General features: G+C 34.3%; 1 protein-coding gene across 1 annotated transcript in view; it reads left to right on the top strand.

Moving 5' to 3' along the window:
- cpne3 (copine III) overlaps positions 1-10,241 on the top strand; it is a 222,531-nt gene that overhangs the window by 144,099 nt on the left and 68,191 nt on the right. The window lies entirely within an intron of this gene.

Genomic DNA, 10,241 nt, shown 5'->3' with positions numbered 1-10,241 from the left:
TTTCAGTCAGTATCCTCAGCTGTAACTCTCTGTGGTTTATAAAGGGAACATTGTCAGTTACCATCTGACACTGTTCAACAATGGCTCTCAAGATGTCTTAAAACATGTTCAGGTATATTTTGTTTTTCAGTTTCAAGCTTGCATGGTTTGTGATGATTGGATGGGTTTGTGGCTCAGAGGAATAGACTTTTCCTGACCAGGGCTGAAACATTACATTAGAGTTTTCTGGATATTAAATCAGCTCTCGCGTCTATCTACTTGTGAATTTATTTATTATATTTTTATCTATAAGTGAATAATGAAGGTTTTGGATCATAATAGTAATAATTAAATGTTATTATTATAATTTATTATTAATATTGTTGTTATTATTATTATTTAACAATAAATACAACACATAAATTCACAAATTAATTGTTGTTTTCCTTTGTACACCCAATATATATGGCATTTAAGCTTGAAGGATACAAAAATACATATTATAATAACATAATAATAATTTTATATATAATAACACACTACCTTAACATTATTATTATTATTTTGCCAATAAACATAATATCAGAAATAAATACATGCACAAATGGATAGATTATTGTTTTCCATTGTTCACCCAACAACATTTATGATTACATTGAAATGTAAGCTTGAAGGAGACCAAAAATTCTAATATTAATATTTAAATAATAATAGGTTTTTATTATTATTCTTATTAATATTTAACAATAAATTAATATAATGCAATAAATAAATGCACAATGCGATAGATTAAAATGTTTCCTTTTTCACCCAATATACAATATATCATGATATCGGAAATGAGTCATAATATTAATAATTCTAATAATTATTATTATTATAACATTAATAACAATAATAGTTTACCTTATTTGCATATATTTATTAACATAAGTGCTAAAATAGGCACCATTTCTGGTGGTCACCGAGATTCTACTTTTGGTCTTTTGGCTAATATTTATCTAATATTTGGTTTGCCACAGCCAATCACAGCGGGTCATATAGTTCCACTGACACATTTCCTCTCATTTGACTGGGCCAGCAGTTAATTAGCTTGAACTGACTATGTTTGGACTGAATTGCCTAATTTACAGCCTGTTTAGAGAACCAGTCTCTGATTAATAACTCTGTCATGTTGTTGGTTAGATTTTCATTCAGGCATCAGCTTTTGGACTTTATTTGTTCAATGTCTTTTCTGAGTCCAGCAAGATTCCCAGCAATGCAGCCGACTGGCTTTTCTTTTAAAGGGGTCATTCTCAGGGCATGAGGTATGTTAGCCTGTAATAATTCTCAAATGTACCACAAGGGGACAGACTGCACGGGGCATTTTGGTTCAAATTCCACAACACAAGCCTTTGGACTAAAATAGAGTGATGGTAATTAGTGCAAACATGCATTGCTTTGATGTTAAAGATCATTTATAGATCTCATACTATCTTCCTCTCCCACCCACCAATGTTTAATTTCTGTTAAAAGCTTTCCATGACCATGTGTCCTAATAAAAAAATGCCTTACATCAATAACACAAGAATTTACAAGCTGTTTATGTAGAGAGACTCTGACCTTTGCACCAGATTCCAGACAATTACAGCTTCCTTTATATTCAGCCGGATATGAAGGCTGTCCATTTCACTCAACACGACCCTGACTTTATTTCTCTCACTGATTTCAGTCAATCATTTCTCACTTACAACCTCTGTTCTCCAGAAGCACAGCAGCATCATTTGAACTAGTAAGGAACAAGCAGGGAAACTGGGGCTAGTTGTCACACAGGCTATCAGTATACTGAGGTTTGGGTTAAAAGTCCAATTGTGTAAATGGTTGTTTTCTATAGCAGTAGTTTCATATGGTGGTTTCTAACACCTATTTGGAATTTTTTTTGTAAATTCTATTCTCCAATCTAAAATTCTAGGGTCAAATAAGGGTCAAAACAGATTTTAACTAAAAGTTAACTAAAACTTTTATTAAGATAACTATTCATCATAAATGTAAGGTGTCACACAATTTGTTATAGTTGTCATTTTATACAACTGATTTAATTTCTGCGATTTAATATTAGCATGTTCCTTATTTCATTTCTGCTGATGTTTCATGAAATATTTTGTGTTTCATAATAGTTGAAAAGCTAATATAAATACATTTACTAACTGACATTTTGTGGGAAATGTCTGGGGTTTGTTTTGGGGGGGGGGGTGTAGTATATACGCCTATATATATATATATATATATATATATATATATATATATATATATATATATATGCTGAATACTGTTTGTGTTCTCATTGTGACAACTTACCCCAAATAGTGCAAAAATAAAATAAAATTGTAAGTGTTTAAAAGCTTATTTGTAGCAAATACTTTAAAGTAGCCTATGTGTACAAACCTTGATTTAAAAAAATAACCCCAACCTAATAAATATTCACTAGAGTAAAAAGTGTGGCAACTCGCCTCAGTCTATTAAATCACAAAAAATATATAATAAACATGTTTAATTTAAGTTTAATCTCAGAGCAGATCATTTATCAACTGTAATTCGAGACTAAGATATGAATATGCTGAGATAGACTGGCAGAACAAACACCAAACCAGTTTCCCTGGATTAATACATGCCAAGATTCCTGTTCCAGGTTGCCATTCTATTTGCACAAAGCTCCTTTTGTAAGTGCATCTGGCAAAGGCACTGCAGGGTGTATCCAGCCTTCGGGGAGCATGTGACCCTCTGAAATAACACACGATTTCAAGAGTAAAAGGTGAGGATCAGGTGCCTGACAATCAACAAGTTTTAATTGCAATGGAACATAATGAGTCAATTACCTGGAAAAGATTTCGGCAACTTCCTGGCTTATTTGTTTGCGGCTTTGTTCATGTGACTTTTGCTTTGACTACTGGGCAGGATGGAGCAACTTTCAGGTTGACACACCTGTATGCTTTCTGCTGTGAGAGAGGGGTGACTGATGTTTCATTTTGATAAAGGAGAAGTATAATGCCCGGCCTAGTCCCTCGCTTCTGTCATAAATCCTTTTAAGGAGTTTAGGATGTGGGCTTAGTAGGTCACTCGCCGACTGAGGAATATGAGCTTAGAATCATTGCTAAAGGTCCCCATAAATGAGTTGACTAATTTTAAAATAGGATTTAAACTAAGCAAACTAAAAACTGATAGGAAATGGTTTGCTGGCATTGCAACTCAGTGCTCACTGGCTTAGAACAATTGTTAGGCCTATACACTCTCAGAAAAAAAGGTACAAAAGCTGTCACTGGGACAGTACCCTTCAAAAGGGTTCTAATATGTACTCGTTTGGTACCAATATGTACCTTTGAGGGACTTATATGCACTCTTTAGGTACAAAGGTGTACCTTTTGAAAAGGTACCGCCACAGTGACCGCTTTTGTACCTTTTTTTCTGAGAGTGAAGTTTAGTTCATTAAAGGAGAACTCCGGTCAATTTTAACATTGAGCAAATTTTTTTGTAAATTTGGAGTGCTGTCAGTACAGAGAACAATGACAAAAATCGATGTTGCCTACATCGTGTTATCCTCTTTTTAAAATTTGCACCCTGTTGACTTAAATGGGGCAAGTTTTAAACCTGCTTTTAGCCTCTTAACATCCTTGATGTGTCATTACAAGTGCACAGCCAATGTGAGTGATTCCTTCAGAGTGAACACAGTGAATCTGACTGCAGTAGATGTGAAAGATATGAATAAAAATGATATTTATTTAGCCAGCGCTCATACCTGTATTTATTGGGCTGGCCGAATTAACTTAATTTTTATTCATATCTTTCACATCTACTGCAGTCAGATTGACCCGTGTTCACTCTAAAGGAATCACTCACATGGCTGGGCACTTGTAATGACACATCAAGGATGTTAAGAGGCTAAAAGCAGGTTTAAAACTTGCCCCATTTAAGTCAACAGGGTGCAAATTTTAAAAAGAGGATAACACGGTGTAGGCAACACCGATTTTTGTCGTTGTTCTCTGTACTGACAGCACTCCGAATTTACAAAAAAATGAGCTCAATGTTAAAATTGACCGGAGTTCTCCTTTAACTAATGTCAATGTTTTAATGTGTTCATGTCGTTTAGCGTTTAACAAAATAGCGTTTCATTTATATCAGAAATATTTCATTTCCTCACGTTAGTAACGCTAACATGAAACCAGACTTAATTTGCCCCAATGGGAAGTATATTTATAAGTATACACTGTCTGAATCGTTCTCTATCCCCTATATAGTGCACTATGTGCCATTCACCATGTAGAAAATAGTAAATGTGTGAACAAGTGACTGATTTTAGCCGCAGCTTTGACGTCTATTTGGGGGCGGGACGCTGTAGATTCTAGAGAGCATTTGATTGGACAAAAAATCTGACGAGAAGCTGAAGTGCAGCGTGATGTCATCAAAATCACTGATTCATATTGGCAGAAGTGAGAATGTAATTGCTTATAACTTGTAAATGCGAATTTTGTCATTGTTTTGGAGCCCACAATAGCTTATAGATAACAGAAAAACTTTGATTTCATGGGGACTTTAAAAGGGACACTACATAAGAGACATTTGTTTCAGAATCAGACTACAGTGGTCGTGCTGCAGGTTTTTGATCCACTAAAATGAACCATGAGAGTCACTTGGTGAAGTGGACAAACCAATCACGTTGAATTTTGATCTTGCATACAGCCCGTGACTATGGAAAGACCTTTCTTGCGACATTATTTCACGGAACATTGTATTTATTGCATCACATTCAATACAGACTCTGAACTCTCATTCAAAAATATTCAGTAACTCATAAATACTCAGCTGACTGAACTCACAAAGAAGAATCAAACCATATAGCTAGATGTAAATAAAAGGCGGGAAAGTATCTTGACTTCATTATCTTCTTTGCTTAATTAGAGATGTCATCAAAGAACTGTAAGAAAACACACCTCCATATATGAACACAGGGAGGTGTCATTCTGAAGTGCTTCATTAATAGCTCTTTATTACTCTTGAGGGTCACTCCTACAGTTTCACACACACTCACATAAGCAAGCAGTGACTCCTCTTGGTCTCTCAGTATGATAATGCTGCAGTGAGAACGATGATGTCATGCCCCGTCAGCAGCTCTGAGTGGACGGCTGATGACATGAGCCATGATGAAGAAGCTTCTGGAATGCAGTGACCCCGTCAGGCCTCCATCTCTGTCCACGCCTGATAAATATGTCATTCTTCAAACCCGTTCAGGGTCGTGGTGTCTACTTTGGCGCTTACCTGCCATTCAAGGATGTTGCTTAAGTGGTTTGTCCTTATCTAAGCTATTGTGAAACGATCCAAGGCCAGTTCATATTTCCCTTTAGACGTTCCCCTTGAGGCCTCAGATGATTTTGGCTGAAATGAGGGATTCTGAGACTCCTTCACAGGAAGCTGAAGTGATTTTGAGGACCAGCGTCTGAAGTATTGTGAGAAAAAGCTGTACGCTGGACAGAAGTGATTTAGGCATGAGCTCTAGAGACTGAAGGACCACAGAAATTATGTGAACGTCTGATGCGTGGTTAGCTGGTTTAATGTTTCACATGGTTTTCTATGATTTTCCAGATATGAGAAGTATCAATGCTGGCCACCCAGAATTTTCACAATAAAACCACATTTCTAGTTCCAGTAGTTTCATTACTATTTTTAACCATGAACTAATGAACGAATAACAAGCAATGTAATATTTAGGGTAATGCTTTACAATAAGTTTCCATTTGTTAACCCCGTAAAGGCAGACATATGAAATACATTTTTTTATTGAAGTTTTTTTTTTTTAATAGAACAGTTGAACTTTTCATATGTGCGTTAATTTGTATTATAATTTATATGATTGCTCATTATGTAGTAAGAATATAGAGTCACTCAAGGAGGAAAACAAACACCTCAGTTTTATTCAGAAGCCCAAATGGAGCAAATATATGCAATCATTTTACATAAAATGCATATATATATATATATATATATATAGTTGTCACTATATCTCCCAGTATATGTCTTAGTAAATTATAAATACTTAGTTTTATGATCAAAGCTCTGTAGTTTTATTCGTTGGGCACAAAATATATAATATAATGAAATAAACGTTCCTCAAAAGCCTGTTGTATCATATTAGATAAATTCTAACAATATTTTACTTAAAATTGATGTGTGGATAATCAAGTAAACCATTGCTTCAGTCCAGTAAATGTTCATCTTGAAATATTAATAACAATATACAAGTTATTCTTACATTTACTTTATAAAATCATGAAATATATCACAGCAAAAAGTGTGGTTGATGAGTAATGTTAACAAAGATTAATACGGTAACAAAAGTATTGCCATAATACTGTGTAGAGATGTTTATTTGTGTTTGCTAATGTAAGCTGTACTAATTAGTATGCAGGGTTAAGGATTTAAACAAACTCCTATCCCTAAATATTAAAATATATATATATATATACACACACACACAAAACAGGTATTAATATCTCGCAGATTTACAATAAAGAGATCAGAACATCATAACAACCACCTAGCATTCAAAACACCTTAACCAAAGTAAAAAGTTGGCAGCATGCGGTGGAAAGTTCTGTATAGGCATGTAACTACCACCCACTAAAATTATGTAAGAATTTATCTTTTGTATCTGATGTTTTAAGTCTAAACGTTTAAAGTTTATTTGAGTCAGAAAATTGAAACGCTGTCTGGAAAGCAGATGATGACAACTCAAGCTCCAAGAGGAATTCACAACTGAAGTGGAAGGATTTGACCCCTTTGAGGCCCCTTTGAGCCCCAACGCAGCTCACTAGCTCAGAGGATTTTCCCCTAAAGTTCCTCTAATCTCCATTTAATAAGCAATCCAGACACACACTGCTTTGATGACAAAGAGTATTAAAATGTTGGTTTGATGATTTCAGACTGGCGTGTTTTGTGTTTGCTTAGCACCAACAATTTTCTTTACCCTGTGTATTTTGCTCAAAACACAAATAGTCTAAGATCCGTAATGAACCGGTCACTATTTCTAAAGGCTTGCAGGGGGACCACAGCTGTTTGTTACTCATGAAATGCCGCTCACCCCAGGAGAGCTACAGAACTAAACCTCTGATCTGTAGGTCACTGTCAAACATTTTTTATGTTCCCAGATAAACATATTAATCGGAAAAGGCTTTTGTAAATCGTGAACTGATGTACAGCCAATTTTGTGATGGTAGAATATGTAAAAACATATCTTAGTTTTAATAATCACTTTTGACTTTATCGTTGCACTTATCAATAAGAATTTTTTATATTGAAGCCAAATAAAATTAAGATTTTTTTTTTTAATGTACTCAGATTTCACAAACAATCCAAAATATATTGGAAAACAGTCCAAAATAAATCAGTATTTGAAGAAGAAAAAAATTGTTTTTGCACATAATTCCCTGTGGGCACAGATAACATGTTAAAATCAGCTTTGATGAGAATACACCAGTCTGGGTTCCTGTAATGAGTCCCTGAAACATGCTCTTATTTTGCATTTTCAAACTCAAAACAAGCGAGGACAAAAGGGTATGTTGTTGTCAAAAGTCTAGCGATGACTGTGAAACACAGCTCACGCAGAAGTCACTTTTAAACCGAGCAGCTTAAAATGAACCTGTTGCAAATTCTGCACTGAGAAATATTTCTCGTCTTCACGCGATTTTAAAAATATAAACTATTGAAATTACTGCATTTCGACCTTGAAAATTCGCTTTCAAGTAGGCATATTACATCGCGGACGTATGACTATCGTCGTGCGTTAAAATTACCTCAGAGTATTTCATTATAGTGTTCCGTCTTGTTGCTTGGACGATTGTTTAAGGACTACTTTTAAAGATAATTCAGATAAGATTATACCTCTACTGCACACATTTTGATGGCACATTATAAAAATTATTCCACATCATTTCTTGGCTCATATGGGAACATTTTATTGATAATTCGGGACGTCCTTAGGCCTATTTTAGGGGGGCTGAAGCTACCCCAAAATGTTCCTAAGCCCCCCTAAATGATAATAAGAACAACAATAACAATTCGATTTATCAATAACCATATCCTCATTCATATTTAGACGCAACAAATGATATATATCCAGCTACAAAAAATAGCCGAAAAGTCGGAAGTTGGACAGAAGTGCCAACTCTCGCACATTCACCGTCCGTGAGACACAGGCAATTGACACTTTTCACCATGCTTTTCACACGCTCTCACGCGGCACGCCACACATCCATTTTCTCACGCACAGAAAAATGGCGAAGCAAAGAGGACACGGAGGCCGACAGACTAGACAGAGGTTACTTTATGATATCAAAGAATCTCAACTCTCAGATTCTGTCAATTTTATTACGAAATTCAAACAATAAATACCGTTTTGGCGTTTGTAAATGTTACGTGACAGATCCCTAGCGCACGTGAACCGATCATCTCTACTAGCTAATAGTAAAAAAACACGAACACTGTTGAAAGATACAGTAGTAGGCTACAACTTACCGAAATGTATATTCCTCATACATAATATCGATCAATCAGTGTTTTTTATCAGCGTGAAGAGGTCAATAACATAGATCTCAGGAAAGCCATATGAACATAATATAGGCTATAGCACGTAGTTGGCAAGAAAAAAAGCTATATAGAGTATTTTGATAAATATGTGTTCTATATTACATATTTATTATATTTTAACTTATATCATTAAATAAAGTTATTGTTATAATAATAAAAAAAACGCATTATATTTAATTTGAGTTATTTTTAACCTTAAATAATACTACCAGCTGATAGGGCTGTCTGTATGTTTACAGCATTAGGTGAGTTGTTTTTTTCTTGAGAAAAATGTATGCCTATCTTGAGTACCAAACATTTATCCAAATGAGTCAATATTAAATCAAATCACAATAATTGAATTGAATTGAAATAATAAAAAAGCGTAGCTTACCAGAAATTGTACCGTGCACCATAAAATTTACATATAATTTTACACTTATGTTATACTAAAGCGGCTGAAATGGGCACTTTTTGTGACAGCAACCCTATCATTTTTGATCAAAGATGTGGCTTAACTTCAGAATTTGAACTAAAATCAGTATTCTTATGATTGCTCTGAACATTTCTGACTAAGTTCAACAAACATGAACATAAACTTAAAAAAATAATTAATAAAAATGTAGCATTGTATTATTAAGCATTGTATTATGGTCATTTTCTCGATGATTCTGCACCATTGTTGCACAACGGGAACGTAAAAATATTTTGGGGTGGGGGGAATCAGGGACGTCACTATTGGCTTAGCCCCCAGGGTATTTGTAACTTGCATTTATAGAAAATCTTACAGTGAATTTGAGTAAAAACAACTATGTATATGTTTAGCTGTATTTGTCTCTTCAACCCCGTTATCATCTTCAACCCTGTTACCCTAGTCTCAACCCCGTCACACCTACATTTTTATTAATTATTTTTTTAAGTTTATGTTCATGTTTGTTGAACTTAGTCAGAAATGTTCAGAGCAATCATAAGAATACTGATTTTAGTTCAAATTCTGAAGTTAAGCCACATCTTTGATCAAAAATGATAGGGTTGCTGTCACAAAAAGTGCCCATTTCAGCCGCTTTAGTATAGCATAAGTGTAAAATTATATGTAAATTTTATGGTGCATGGTACAATTTCTGGTAAGCTACGCTTTTTTATTATTTCAATTCAATTCAATTATAGTGATTTGATTTAATATTGACTCATTTGGATAAATATTTGGTACTCAAGATAGACGTAAATTTTTCTCAAGAAAAAAACAACTCACCTAATGCTGTAAACATACAGACAGCCCTATCAGCTGGTAGTATTATTTAAGGTTAAAAATAACTCAAATTAAATATAATGCGTTTTTTTTTTATTATAATAACAATAACTTTATTTAATGATATAAGTTAAAATATAATAAATATGTAATATAGAACACATATTTATTTAACAATACTCTATATAGCTCTTTTTTTCTTGCCAACTACGTGCTATAGCCTATATTATGTTCATATGGCTTTCCTGAGGTCTATGTTATTGACCTCTTCACGCTGATAAAAAACACTGATTGATCGATATTATGTATGAGGAATATACATTTCGGTAAGTTGTAGCCTACTACTGTATCTTTCAACAGTGTTCGTGTTTTTTTACTATTAGCTAGTAGAGATGATCGGTTCATGTGCGCTAGGGATCTG

The sequence above is a fragment of the Squalius cephalus genome (assembly GCF_949319135.1).
Source record: "Squalius cephalus genome assembly, chromosome: 25".
NCBI classification, from domain to species: domain Eukaryota; kingdom Metazoa; phylum Chordata; class Actinopteri; order Cypriniformes; family Leuciscidae; genus Squalius; species Squalius cephalus.
The sequence above is the reverse complement of the archived record's forward strand: the minus strand, read 5'-3'. Positions and strand labels throughout refer to the sequence as shown.